Here is a 15,208-nt window from a genome sequence, read left to right on the forward strand (position 1 = left end):
GTGAGCCATTCAGTTTGCGCGCCGGTACATTATTGATGACGGCGTTTCTGGGACGTCACCGCGCGAGCTCCGCAAACAGCCCACCTCCCGGAGTGTTCCCTGCTCACCCCCCCTACTCTGGCAACGCGCAGGTGTATCCGTAGCGCGAGGAAGTGAGCGAGGGGGCCGGCAGAACAGGTTCTAGACAAGGTAGGTTCGCGCGCAACTGTTTTTTTTTTTCTGTGACTTTTTAAAAAAGTTTTTTGTTGTGTTAAGGTGACCAATAAAAACCGTGGGTGAACGTCACTGCGGATTTATAAAGGGAGAGAATTTGGAAGAGATCTTGTAATTGTACCATACGGAGGAACTGAGGGGACCCGGAGTAGCCGTTCTTAATTCTGTTAGTTTATGTTATATGTGATTATTACATTTAGATTTTTCCAGTATTTAATTATATCTTTTATATTTGTTTGTATTTATTTTAAATAGATTATTCATACATAATTCCCTTTATTCTTTAATTTTCCTAATAACTTTTAAATATGAAACTTGAATATCTTAATTCGATTGCATTGGGATAAACATCTCGACTATCTTATAAAGTAATTCATAATTATATTTGTGTTAATCATTCTGTTATAATCAATTTTGATTGCAATAATAGTTTTTTTAATCGCGGAAGTGGATTTTCAATATTTTTCTTCGATTAAGTTAATTAGATTGATTAGGCTTCTTTGCTTTAGAAGTGAGGTTCCGATTTGTAAATTAACATTAATAGTGTCACATTGATATCACATCTTAATAGATTTTATTCAGTTATTCCACGTATTAATTAGCGCAGTCGTTTATTATGACAAAATTATAAAAACGTCCGTCTATTGCTGTTTGAAACAAAAATTACGTATTCGAAAAAGTCGGTGTGATGGGATGGTAGAGCATATGACTGCTAAGTCGAAAGTCTCGAGTTCGAATCTCGGGTTCGTGTCAGTAGAAGGTACCTGAGTCAACCCAGCTTAAGTATCCGACTCACGTTAGGGAAAGTAAAGGCGGGTGAACATTGTGTATACGGTCAGGTTTGAAAGTCCAATTTACTTACATATTCGAGCTTTTTCTTTAATTTTTTTGTCAAACTCCTTCGTCTCTAATTTCCTAATTAAGTGGAATTGACGGATATTAGATAATCCCTTGTTCATTATAGAATTAGTCTTCTCAAACCAAACTATTCCTAATTATAGAATCTTTATTAGTTTTTTTCTAAACCTAGAACAAATATCGTAATCTAACCAATTTTTTACTTTTGTAACCTTAACCGAAAAAGTTTGTAACTATCATTGGATTAGTATCCAATTAAGGATTAAATCTAACAGTTTAACTTAACATTAAAAACTTTAATAATATTTTTACATTTACTATAAGTAGTTCAATATAGTTCTTTTTTACACTCTATAACCTTTGACCCTTTTATTTACATCTATATGTATACACTTTTGTCAGTTATGATAGGATGCTCTCGTTAGTAACTTGTTATTGGGTGTGTCAAAAACAAACCAAATTTGACAAAAAATCATTTTGTCGGACAAGTGCATTCAAATTAGAAATAAATAATTACATTTAAAAAAAAAAAACCGATCGACCGTCATTTTTTTGACAGATATTCATTTTCTAAATATAAAAGTAGCGTGTTCGAATCTGAACTAGGATAGCTGTAAATTAGCTTGCTTGTAAGATAGCACATATATATATATATATATATATATATATATATATATATATATATATATATATATATATATATATATATATATATATACTCATATTGCTAGTATCTGATATAATTATACTTTATTTTTAAATCCAACTGTATAGATAGAGATTTTGATAGTTTTGTAGTCCAGTAAATCAATACAGTATCGTATAGAGCTTGTCAATATTCAGGTTATGATTTGGATAAGTGCCAGATATGGGACATGCGAGTGTTATTACTAGGTTTGAGGTTATTGTTAGGGTTAAAGCAAGAGTTGGTTTTGGGATTAGGTGTAGCCAGAACATTGTTTTTCGGTGCGAAATTACTGCAGGAAATTGAGCTTTGTAAAATGTGAAGCAGTAATGGAATTCTGTGCAGAAAAGAAAAAAAAAGCTGAATAGCTTTTAATAGCCTATGTGGTCACTTTGCATTTTAATATAGAATTTAGATATACAGACATTAGCCAGATTTTTAAAAAAATGTAAGATGTTTTGTTTTTAGATCAGGCAAGACTTTACAGCCAGTTTTGTTTTTGTTTTCATTTAACACTTTAACACAGGGGTCTCCAAACTTTTCAGCCCGAGGGCCGCATTGACTATCAAAGTTCAGTTCGGGGGCCGTTTCTTCCAGGCATGTCTTTGATTTTTCTGGGTAAAGTTCCTCAGTTATCACCAACAAACGTTTTTTTTCCGTAGACAAAAAGATCTCCGCGGGCCGGATGAGAGGACCTCGCGGGCCGCATCCGGCTCGCGGGCCGTAGTTTGGAGACCCCTGCTTTAGCACGATAGATATTCATGCGTATAATAATTAAACAATATCTAGGAACCGCTAAAAATCAAAAGCCCCCTAAAAATCGAAGCCAGTGTGCACTCCAGATTCCCCCCCCCCCCTCTCTCTCTCTCCATCCCACAGTGCAAGGTTAATTTAGCTGTTATCTCTCTATACTGAAGTTATTTAACATAACCCTTGTTTTTATGCTTAAAATATTGTTATATCCCCCAAATCAATAATCTACCGGGTTCGGCGTGGTCGGGTCGGTAAAGCTCATGATTGCCAAACCGAAAGTCCCGAGTTCGAACCACCGGCTGTGGATTTGGTATCACTGGCCCATGTGGTGCATAACTAATGACACGCAATACTTAATTGTGTAGGAGAAAATCCCGTACAACATTATAATCCAGAACAAATAAGGATCACAAAATTGTTTGTAGTATATTGACATCAGTTATACTGGTCCACATTCCACTTTCGTACATTTTAATTTTATATTTTAAGACAAAAAAGTGTCTGTTTTTCATGACGAGAGTTTGTGAACATTCCAGTATCCGTTTGAGGCTGATTATCCGTTTTTGTTGTGAAAAAAAAATGCATTAAAAAAGATCAGATCTTTATCAGAGTTTCTTTCAGGCATCTATCTACCCCCCCCCCCCCCAGAACGAAATGGAATTTATATAGAAAATATATACTTTAAACCAGTGGCGTAGCGAGGTCGGGTGTCACCCGGTGCGGCACTTAATGGTGGCACCCACCAGAGGCGTAGCGACCCTTCCCGGGGACAAACTTTCAAATTTTCGATTTGCACTCCCCCCCCCCCCTCAAACTTTCGATTTGCACCCCCCCCCCTCAAGTTTTTCTCTATATATTTTGCTATTTTTTGCCTTGTGTCACCCCCCCTAAATGGTGTCACCCGGTGCGGTCCGCATCCCCCGCCCCCCCCCCTCGCTACGCCTCTGCTTTTAACAGTGACTCCCCCCCCGCCCCCCCGAAAATTTCAAGTGCCACTCCCCCTGAAAAAAAAGGCTAAAAGAAACACTGATCTTTATTTGAGAAGAAAAAAAAATTAAATTTAGGCTTTTATAAATGATTTAATTTATTTTTCAGATATTAAAAATTACAGCTGAAAGTCGATACACACTAGAGGAAATATTTAGGAAAAAAATAGTTTTAGTAAACATTTATAACAACCAGCAATAAAGAAAACAACAAGAAAACGAAAGAAGCCACTGAATTGTCCAAGCGTTCACAGGGAGACAATTCATCCGGAAAGTAAGGAACAGTAACTGGTGATTCAATCGACATTCGATTATCTTTTCTTTGTTTTCGCGACAAGCTTTGATCAAGTACATTTCGTATCAAGGTAAGAAAATCTGTTTGTATTTTTTTAAAATCAGTAATCATAAGTAACTTGAACATTTAATTAAATTAACTATAGACTTTTCTTACTATCGGTTTTTTTAAATTAAAATATGCGGTCGTTATTTGATGCACTGCTGATTTCAAAATGCAGTAACAAAGGTTCAGTGTGGTTGTCAAATGGTGCTTTGCAGACCCAAACACCCCTTCCTCAGTATTACACCTATTGCCTGGGGGTGGGGCGGGTAAATACAGCACCCCCCCCCCTTAGTGACGCCTACCGGGTTTACATAATAGAAAGCCCATCTTAGTTAAATGTATCAATACAATAGATTGACAGCCCCCCACCCCCACCCCCACTAGAGGAAAGGAGGGGGGCTGACGCCAAATCGTAAACAAATCATAAAAATATACTGATAAGACAACGTTTTACTTAGTTTAAATAATGTTTTACCTAGTTAAATGTAAAATAATATAGGAAAGGGATAACACAAAACTGAAAATGCAAAAAAGGTTGAAGTGGGGTTGACGCGACACCCCAACATACTACCAATGGTGTAATCCGACACACCCTAAAGACGCCATTTGAGACTGATTGTCCGTCATAAATAAAAAATAAAAGAGAAAATGATATTCTTGGTTTATAAAAATAAACTACACAACCCATGCATTTGTACGCACATTTCAATCTCTCTTTTTACTCAGTGAGAGCATTAGTGCATGCGTGCTATCGATTATGGCATAAGTCAATAGATAGCAAGTCTGCAATTAATCATGATCACACCGGTAGCATTTATGAACTGTGGGTTCGAATCCAGACTTGTCATGTAGGTGGTAGGATAAACACTATGATAAGCAGGCACGTTTTGAGTTGGGCAAAGTATATATATATATATATATATATATATATATATATATATATATATATATATATATATATATATATATATATATATATATATATATATATATATATATACAGACATATATATATATATACATATATAAATACAAATATATATATATATGTATATATATATATATATATATATATATATATACTCACTCTGCTGATGTAAATAACTAGAAATATGGCAGATATATAGTGCATGCTTTATGTATTACGTGTTTTTTGCTAAACTGGAAATTCCTTGCCCAGCCTACTTTCACTTTGAGTATACTACACACACAAGTAATATTTCTCTTTAAGACTTCCTAGTTGGTATTTTTTTCTCTGGTCTCATTTCGTGGCATTGAACTTCAAGACATGAACTTTCACCTCTCTCGAACGCCCCTGGTCATGTACGGCAGTGGTGTCACCCAAAGGTCACGTGATCAACACCGAAATGCTTTCTGTGACGTTCGGCAGTCGTTGCACACCCGTGGTTAACTTTATACTACGTCAACATCGCCTGCAAGTGTGGACAAGCATATTCCATTTTGTTCCGGTTTATTTCAGGGTTTAAAATAAACCCTCAAAGGGAGAGAACTTGTACTCAGGGGAAGGAACTCTACTCACGAGTAATCCATTTTTTTAGTTGTAGAAATAAATCAAATTGGTTGGTTAAATTAAATATCAATCACTTTAACCGTAAATACATATTTTTATATCTACTACTTTCTTCTGCTTTTAACGTCTGCTTCCTTCTGCCTTTTAAGTGAAACATTATTTTATTTAAATAAAAATTATCTTGGACTGTATTGTATATTTATTGTGGCTTTTTTTTTTAAATACAGAATCACCCAAGACTTTCGTCAAAATTGTTTTGTAATCGAAAATAGGAAACTTCGTTTCATTTAAAATTAGTCTTTTATGGCACCTACCACGCCCCCCACCCCCACCTCTAACCCGTCACCCCAAGTCCTAAAGTACGTGCATTGATTAACGCTCGCTTTTTTTTATACTTTTAATATAAACTTCAGTTTCCAGTTCATTTAAGCTCCGCGTTCTTAGCTCACAGCTCATCACTTTCTGACACAACAGCTTTTCAAGTCCTCGCCCCCCCCCTCCTCCCCTTTTTCCCGCCCCCCTCCAGAAAATAAAATAAAATTCCGGCGGACTCATCCGGAAAAAAAAAATCGCACTCTGTCTCAGGAAATAAAATCTTGAGTTGAACAAGTACGGTCACAAAGATTCCAAATCAGGTTTAAATGACTTTTTTGTGGGTTGAAACTGAAATGAAACTTTCTGTGGCCCTGTTGGAAATTTTGTAGTCGTAATGAAACTTTAGGGGTCCTATTGTATTTAGTGGTCCCATACACACTTAAGTGGTCGTATTGAAATGATAATGCCTATTGATAATTTGGTGGTTCTGTTGAGAATTTGGTGGTCCTATTATAAATGTAGTGGTCCTGTTGAAAATGTGGTGGTCCTATTAAAAATTTAGTGGTCCTGTTAAAAATGTGGTTCGGTTGAGAATTAGGTGGTCCTATTAAAACTGTAGTGGTCCTGTTGAAAATGAGGTTGTTCTATTGAGAATCTGGTGGTCTTATTAAAATTGTGGTGGCCCTATGCATATTATAGGAGTCATATTAAAAGTTTATTGGTCCTATTTAAGCTTTAGGATTCCTATTGAAACTTTAGTTGTCCCATGAATATTTTAATCGTACTTATTAAAAAATTTAATTTTAATTATAATGCTAATTTTCTAATTTTATTAATTTGTGTTATAAAACATTAAATGTACTGTCGTATTAAAATTCCACTTTTTTGTTGAATTCGTTTAGCAATGAACAATAGAAAGTTATGATTAGGCTTGTAATAAGTCATACACAGTTATGACTATGGCTTGTTATAACTCATACAGAGTTGTGATATGGCTTGTAGTTAGTGTTACTTCCAGACATCTCTAGGGGGGAGGGGGGGGTGCCCCCGAAGAGAGTCCAACCCCACCCCCTACGAAATGAAGTTTATATAGAAAATATATACTTTTAACAGTGTTCACCCCCCCCCTCCCCCCCCCCCCGGAAATTTGAGTCCGCCCCCCGAGAAAAAAGTCTGGAAGAAACACTGCCTGAGTCATTGAGTTTTGACTTTAGCTCGTTATAAGTCATATAGGAAAATCATTATATTTTGTAATGAGTCACATAGCGTTATGTTGACTGCGTGGCCAAAAGCTAGATCACAGACCTACTCTCATGAAGCGTCCAAGTTCGGTTCCTTAAACCCACGTAGACATCCATTAAGAATACCAAATGACAATCAGAAAATAACGCTCAATGCATTCAAATGTTTTACAGAAATAGATGCACTTTAGCTTTCCTTTCTAATGCCTCATTACTCCTTGGCTGTTTTAGTATAGAGTTATAAAACAAGTAGATCTAAAATAAAATTGCTTTTCCCCTAAATCAAAATTAAATGTATTTTTTAACTCTGAAACGAAATAGAGCGTAATGAAAACAAACTATTATTGAGATGTGAATTATGTGAATTAAAAGATTTTTTCTTTTAAAAAAAATCCAATAAAATATGTTTCGCAATAAAATATGGTCACACTTTTAGCTGTTTTATTACATCTGTCACTAGCAAACATTGCGAGTGTTTATTTAAATAAAAATACATTTAATCTTTGTGGAGTTTTTAAAATGTAAAACGTTGCTTTAAAAAATGCAAATGTTAAAACTTTTTAAAAAAAACGCTCTGGATATAAAAAAAAAACGAAACGAAAAAAAAAACCATTCTCCCGATTTGAGAGTCTGTGCATTAACTAAATTAAAGGAAACTGGATACGGTGAAATTTTTCTTTAAGAGAAATCACATGGCTGGTGTTTATTTGATAAAAACCAAAAGAAATGTGTCCTGTTTCGAATTGATGGAAAACTATTTTACACAAATTTTGTTTACTTCCCCTTATAGTGAATTATTTCCCTTCAAAGCGAATAAACTATGGCTAGCCAATAGTACTGGAAAAAGAGATTATTTAGAAAAAAAAATTGAAGAAAAATTTCATTTTCATATGATGTTTGGTTAGTTTTAAGGTGTATTGAAATATACAGGGGAAATAACTCCGCGATTCGGTTAATTCCCTTGGTTGTTGAAATAAAAATGAAATTTAATTTTTTTTCTTACGGATTAGAAAACAATTAGACCTAGATTTGTAAATAAAGGTGCGTGGGAAATAATGTTGTGATAGGTCAGCGATATATATATATATATATATATATATATATATATATATATATATATATATATATATATATATATATATATATATATACAGGAGAGAGCAATATATATATATATATATATATATATATATATATATATATATATATATATATATGTATATATATATATCGCTCTCTCCTTCACTCTTTCGATTTTCGTTCGCTTTTTCTCTGTCTCTCTTTCTCTAGCTATGTCTGTCTCATCTTCTATGTAGCTTGACCAACACCATATTATCTGTTTCTAGTTAGCACAGATGCAATCTTTAATACATATATATATATATATATATATATATATATATATATATATATATATATATATATATATATATATATATATATATATATATATATATATGAATATCTTTTTCGAACATTTTGACTTTGCTCACCCAAAAAATCTGGCATACGATGAAGTATCAATAACAACGATGTGATATTTACACACCACCCACGACACTGGTGTAGCAATGGTCAAACCAATCTATAATTCATCACTGTAATCCGTCTTCTTGTTGTTTTAAAAACAAAACGAAAGTAGAGCGGAAACGGAAATTCAAAGTGCGAGTATGAAAACGATTTGAGGGGGTGGGTAGAAAGAGGAGAAAGTCTTATATATTGTATCCTACCTCCTACATCTAAATTCTAAAGATCGAAACGAATTTCCTAATGTATATTTTTTTTCGTAGACAAATCTATAATACGAGAAAAGTAATTGCTGGCTTTTGGCGGGTTATGTACAGACGTATTGATTGTGTGGTACTTTAAGATTAGTGGCATCACACAGCTAATCTGTTTCATCGGACTTATTGCTTTTTTAAAGTAAGTAATAATAGCTATGAACTATGTCATTGTAGTTGGGCTGAACCTACAATATTGATCCGATATTATTTTTTAAAAAGATTTTTTAAAGTAAGAAAACAAAAAGAATGTTCAACGGTAGTGGGGTGGCATGGTCGGATGGTAGAGCGTACGACTGCTAACCCAAAAGTCTCAAAATCGAATCCCGGGTTTGTGTTAGTTAAACGTCATTAGTTCACTCAGCTGCAATCGGTGGCTGACACGTTCAGGCAAGTAACAGTGTGTGTGTGTGTGTGTGTGTGCATAGTGACAACATCAACCATTCATTTGTCGAGGTCATCGAAACAGATGAACTCTACTTCATCTGCTCCAAGACTGCCATGTTCGACATGGTACTTTATTTTTTAATACTTTACTATAAGATCATATTGAGGTTGTTGTTTTTTTATATTATCTTTCTTAAATCTCATCCTGATCCTAAGTCTAATCCTGACATAGACCGCCATTTAAATCTTTCACAGAACCTTACTCGTAACTAGTAGCGTCACAGGCAGAGGCGTGGGTGGGGTCCGCACCAGGGGACACCATTTTAAGGGTGACACCAAATAAAATAAAAATTGTAAAATTATCTGTCAAAACAATGTTTTATCCAGTTAAAAAATAAAATAAATATATAATAATAGTCAGGGTAACCACAAAATCAAAAATGTAAATTTTTTTGGGGTGGGTGGGGTGACACCCTCAGGTACCACACCCGGTGACACCCTACCTTGTGACGCCACTGCCCGTAAACCGTAACCAGTGGCTCCACCTAACAACAACAAAAAACAAAAAACAAAATTATGGATACAATGCTATTACTATATTACAATGTACAACTCCAACTACACCCCCCCCTACAAGTCCCCCCCCCCCCCTCACTTAACGCCCCGGCCACCGTATATTGAAAATATAAACCAGTGCTAATTGACCAGCTTAGCACAGGGCTGCCAAATGTATAGCGTGCGGGTAGAGGTCACGTGACAACCAACGCAGCAACTTCCGGGACTTTATGTCATGCGCAGAGAGTCAGGACCCAGCAGGGTTGGCGGAACGAGGCTTTTAAGTGTCACTTCAAGGTCAACGGTACTCACACATTTCTCTCTATTGGGGGGGGGGGGAGAGTAACATTGTGATCATGCAGGGGATCTAACTCCAAAAAACTCCTCGGAAGTTAGCCGGGGAACAAGAGGTCGGCGTTGTCGAGTCGGTAAAGCTCATCTTTTGCTAAACCGAAAAGTCTTGAGTTCGAACGCTAGGGCAGATGAGGCTCGATAACAGGGGGCAGCAACTCCTCTTGGAGAGACAACTCCAAAATCAAACAACTGCTGCCTTGTAGTTTGTTCTTGGTTGTCCAAAAGCTACGGAAGGAATTCCAAAAAAAATAAAGCAGGCTGAAATCGGATTCAACGGCCTAAATGTTGCTTGACCAGTTGATACGCATACTTGTGTTGGAAGGTATCCCTTCAACAATAAAATTAAGAACGCAGAAGAAGAATAATTATGAAACAGCTTATCATCTAGGAGAGAAAACTCAAAATCTAACAACTGCTGTCTTTCTGATTGTTCTTGGGTGTACAAAAGACATGGAAGCAAATCCAACAATTTAAGCAGTCAGCAGTCCATATGACGCAAAACTTGTCGACACGTAATACTTAATTATATTCGAGGATAATGCCTTTTATATTATTATTAAAAACAGCGAAGAAGAAATCTACTTTTAAAAACTGATTTTAAAGGTCTTGCGTTGTTAAATTACAAAGTCATTCAAAAAACTTTAAAAAAAAATTTACATGCATTAAGAAAATTATATTTTAAAGACTTCCAAGAAAAGATCATCTACCTCTACTCAAACTTTGAGATCACTGGGGGTTAGGTTTCATGGTGTGAGAACCACTAATATTTGCTCTCGTGTTCAGCCAAGCGTCTCCTGTTTCTAAGAACCCCATCCGCTCTTTAACCCCACCACTAACAAGTCTTTTGTTATGGTACTGCTTTTTATGGAAGACCAAAAAATCATGTTTTGCTTTTTTTAATGACTGCATGAATATACATTTAACGTTGATATGCGAGTTAAGCTCCGTTACAATTTTTTGTTAGCTCCAGCTCAGCTATAGCTGAATTTTAACTCGTTGCGAAAAATGCTGTTTTTCAACTGTAGTAAGTACAAATACTTTTTTCAGCATCTGTAATTGTTACATGTCAAAATATTTCTGATCAGTTCTAATAATTTACTCTTACAATAAAACGCCATTTTAAAAAAGCACCTACAGAAATCTAGACTTTAGAATATTCTGTAGATTTCTATTGTTAAAATGGCGTATAAAATAAATAAAAACGTAATTTTTGTGAAATATTGCCAAGAACAAGGAAAAAAGGATTATCCCAGTAATATGCCATTTATGAATATATCATGCTCGTATTTATTTTATTGTTGTTCAAACGGTATCATTTATACCCGGTGTTTGTTCCTTGGTGGTGAAAATAAATAAATAAAATAACGAAGTAAGAATTTAAGAATGAAAGAAAAAAAGAAAGAAAGAACAAAAAGCAATAAGGAAACGAAGAAAAAAAGAAGAAATTGAAAAGAAAATTCGTTTTACAGCTCCAAGTTCTAGTTCCCAGTTCCCAGCTCCGAAACTCCACCATTCCACCGCCCCCCCCCCCCCCCCCCACCCAACTCCCACGGTAAATGAGTCATGTTTCTTTTATTTAGTCAAAGACCACCTTCCTCCGCACACAACAGTGCTGTTAATATTTTACTGGTAAACATTCGGTCGCTAAGCCAAGCTTCGCTGATCACCTTCTAATTATGGTAATCACGCATGTTAATTTACCTCCCCATCTTCAACATCGTGGTGAATGCTTAATTTATACTTTACGTAGAACTTTACTTTTTCTTTACCAAAAAAAAGATTTGGATGTTGGTAATTTCAGTTAACGTTCATTATATATTCCGAAAGTGTGTGTGTGTGTCTGTTTGTCTGTGTGTGCGTGTGTGTCTCGGTCACGCATTAGTTTGTATTGATCGTCTCGCATCATTAGTTGTTCAGCAAAGAATAAAACAAGCAAGAAAGATCGCGCTTGATTGGTTTCACAAAACGAATAACGGCAAACATAACTTGTCATAAAGAGTTATTTACCTTCGGAGAATGTGGGTTTTTATAAATGTCAAGACTTGACGCGATGTCATTCAAAGATGACGTGTGTTCTATTTATAGTCTAGTCTGGCGTAGACAAAGACAAAAGTTTGTTATAAAAAAGAAAAGTGTGCAGTTTTTACATTTTTACAAGCTTTTATTTAACTTGCTATCTCTTGCTTTCGACGTGCTTTTGTCTTTTGTCTTCGACGTGGATCGAAACTGACTAGTGAAATTTTAACCACTACTTCCGGACCAATTTCTTCAAAACTTGGTACATGGGTCCCTATGAAAATGAAATTAGACATCACATTTAACTTAATTGGATGCTTAGTTAATAATGCACTAAAAAGAAGAAAATAAATTATTTAAAAAAAAATATTTAACTATGCACCACTATTTAACTAACTAAAGAAAACCCTAGGTCACTTTGTTATGTATTGAATACATTTACTAAATTTAAGAAACTACCCACGATTTACTTTATAGTTATTTAAATGGTGGTGCATTATTATATATTTAATGAAAATACATTTTTTATTTATTTTTAGTGCATATTTATATAAAAGCATTGTGCGAAGTATTGAATAAAACAGTGTATAAATTTATATACCAATACAATAGTTATTTCTGTATGCATGGGGTTTTAAAAAAAATCAATTAGTATATTCGGGATTAGGTAGGGCGGTAGAGAGCTGATTAATAAGTCTCAAGTTCGGATCCCAGACTCAAGTTCATTGAACGTCTCTGAGTCCACTCAGCTCTGATGAGTACCTGACTCACGTTACGGAAAATACATGTAGTTAGGCATAGTGCTGACCACACTATCCATTTATTTGCCATACGTCAAAGACACATGAGAACTCTATTCGTATAACCCTAAGTCCAAGTTCGTGTATTGTTTATTTGAATGTGTATGTGTTGAGCTGTTTACATTAAACTTTTAAACACCCACCCTTTTACAACATGTAGCGCTGATCTTAACATTTATAACACTGGGCTATAACGTTGTCGGGTGCGAATGCATTATTCATTTAGCGCCGCTACATAGCGACAATACAACCTTCCATGTTCAGAGTCATTACGCATGTCTTCGCCTCACCGGTGATCAACTACTTTTATCGCCTTCTTTAAATTATCCGTAACTAGATACAAAGTTAACCGGTGTCTCTATGATCGACAGTGCTCTTAAGTTAGGAAACCATGCATGTAAGCATACGAACGTCGTCGTAAAATGTTTGAAAAATACATACAATTTTTTATAATACAATCGTGCAATCTTGTTTTGCACTATTAGATCTTAGTCGTTTAGGAAAATCTAGTCTTCCCGGTTTAAATCATGTAGATTATTTTTATTCTCTGATAGAAATTAACAGAAATTCAGGCCATTATGTAAATTTAGTATAGTAGTGAAGAAAAAAAAAGTGGTTTCTTGAATTTAGGTTGTCCATAAATAAGGTCGCATAGACGTGGTCGAATGGTAGAGTATACGACTTTTAACCCGAAAGTTTAGAGTTCGAATCCGGGTTCAAAGTTGTCTAACGTCACTGAGTTTACCCTGATTTATTAGGGGTAGTAAAGGCGACTGGGCATAGGGCGGACCACACTTTCCCTTATATGCCGAGGTCACAGAAACAGGTGAACTCTACTTCACCTGCATCATGGACCGTCAAGTTCGAAAGGGATCTTTTTCATAAATAACATCAGGCTGTTTTATTTGATTCTTTAACCCCCCCCCCCAACTCCAATATCGTCACGCGTAGTCAACAAAGGACAGGCTACCTGCTTCCATTACCTCTGCTAGGTGCTACCAGTGCTAAGTGCTGCTGTTGCTAGGTGCTACTAGTGCTAAGTGCTGCTGTTGCTAGGTGCTACTAGTGCTAAGTGCTGCTGTTGCTAGGTGCTACTAGTGCTAAGTGCTGCTGTTGCTAGGTGCTACCAGTGCTAAGTGCTGCTGTTGCTAGTGCTACCAGTGCTAAGTGCTGTCGTTGCTATGTGCTACCAGTGCTAAGTGCTGTCGTTGCTAGGTGCTACCAGTGCTAAGTGCTGTCGTTGCTAGGTGCTACCAGTGCTAAGTGCTGTCGTTGCTAGGTGCTACCAGTGCTAAGTGCTGTTGTTGCTAGGTGCTACCAGGGCTAAGCGCTGTCGTTGCTAGGTGCTACCAGTGCTAAGTGCTGTCGTTGCTAGGTGCTACCAGTGCTAAGTGCTGTCGTTGCTAGGTGCTACCAGTGCTAAGTGCTGCTGTTGCTAGGTGCTACCAGTGCTAAGTGCTGCTGTTGCTAGGTGCTACCAGTGCTAAGTGCTGCTGTTGCTAGGTGCTACCAGTGCTAAGTGCTGTCATTGCTAGGTGCTACCAGTGGTAAGTGATACTATTGATAGTGCTACCAGTGCTAAGTGCTGCTGTTGCTAGGTGCTACCAGTGCTAAGTACTGCGGTTTCTAGGTGCTACCAGTGCTAAGTGCTGCCGTTGCTAGGTGCTACCAGTGCTAAGTGCTGCCGTTGCTAGGTGCTACCAGTGCTAAGTGCTGCCGTTGCTAGGTGCTACCAGTGCTAAGTGCTGCCGTTGCTAGGTGCTACCAGTGCTAAGTGCTGTTGCTGCAAGTGAGGTTGTTGACCTTTTCAACAAACTACCACCCTCCCCCCATACCAAAGAACCATAACCCTATCCCTAACTAATCCCTAACTTGGCGGGGGGGGGTATTTTTTCCGGGGATGGAGGGGGTGGATGTCCGATGGGTACTTGACCGGGTTGGGGGGGATATGTCATGCTCCCATGTAACACTACACTTTACTAATTGTACTTCGACGCATTAAGTTTGGTCACAAGTTGGATGGTTAAAATTTAATCCAAAATCATAATCTTGCCTTTAATCTACGCCTTTCAGTTAACCATCTGGTTTCACTGTTACAAATCGTCTGAAATACTAGGTAACCTAGGTAACCATAACCGGTTAATACATCTCAACCGTCTTTCATAGTTCCGATTTGTTTTTATTTTAAGCTTAACGAGGGGATTGAAAAAAAAAACCAAAGTACAACAGCTAAGTGTTGTCTGTTTTATCCAAGTCTAAGAAAATATTCTGGACACAATTTGAATGTTTTATTAAAAACATTGAAATCTAAAAATATATTTCCTAAACATAGGCTACGAGATACGCAACAATTGATGACGTAAGTTCCTTCCAATGTAATTGGCTTCGTTTTT

At 36.4% G+C, this 15,208-nt stretch overlaps 1 protein-coding gene across 2 annotated transcripts in view; it reads left to right on the forward strand.

Annotated features, from left to right (window-relative positions):
* Positions 1 to 64: 64 nt before the first annotated feature.
* Positions 65 to 15,208, forward strand: part of LOC131931149 (uncharacterized) — a gene marked incomplete at its 3' end in the record, with an annotated part of 70,866 nt that continues 55,722 nt past the window's right edge. Inside the window, 2 exon segments of one of the 2 annotated variants that reach the window (XM_059287850.1) lie at positions 65 to 189; positions 3,605 to 3,860. 2 annotated transcript variants of the gene reach the window in all.

The sequence above is a fragment of the Physella acuta genome, unplaced genomic scaffold (assembly GCF_028476545.2).
Source record: "Physella acuta isolate Inbredline_101_S28 unplaced genomic scaffold, ASM2847654v3 ptg001901l, whole genome shotgun sequence".
In the NCBI taxonomy this organism is placed as follows: domain Eukaryota; kingdom Metazoa; phylum Mollusca; class Gastropoda; family Physidae; genus Physella; species Physella acuta.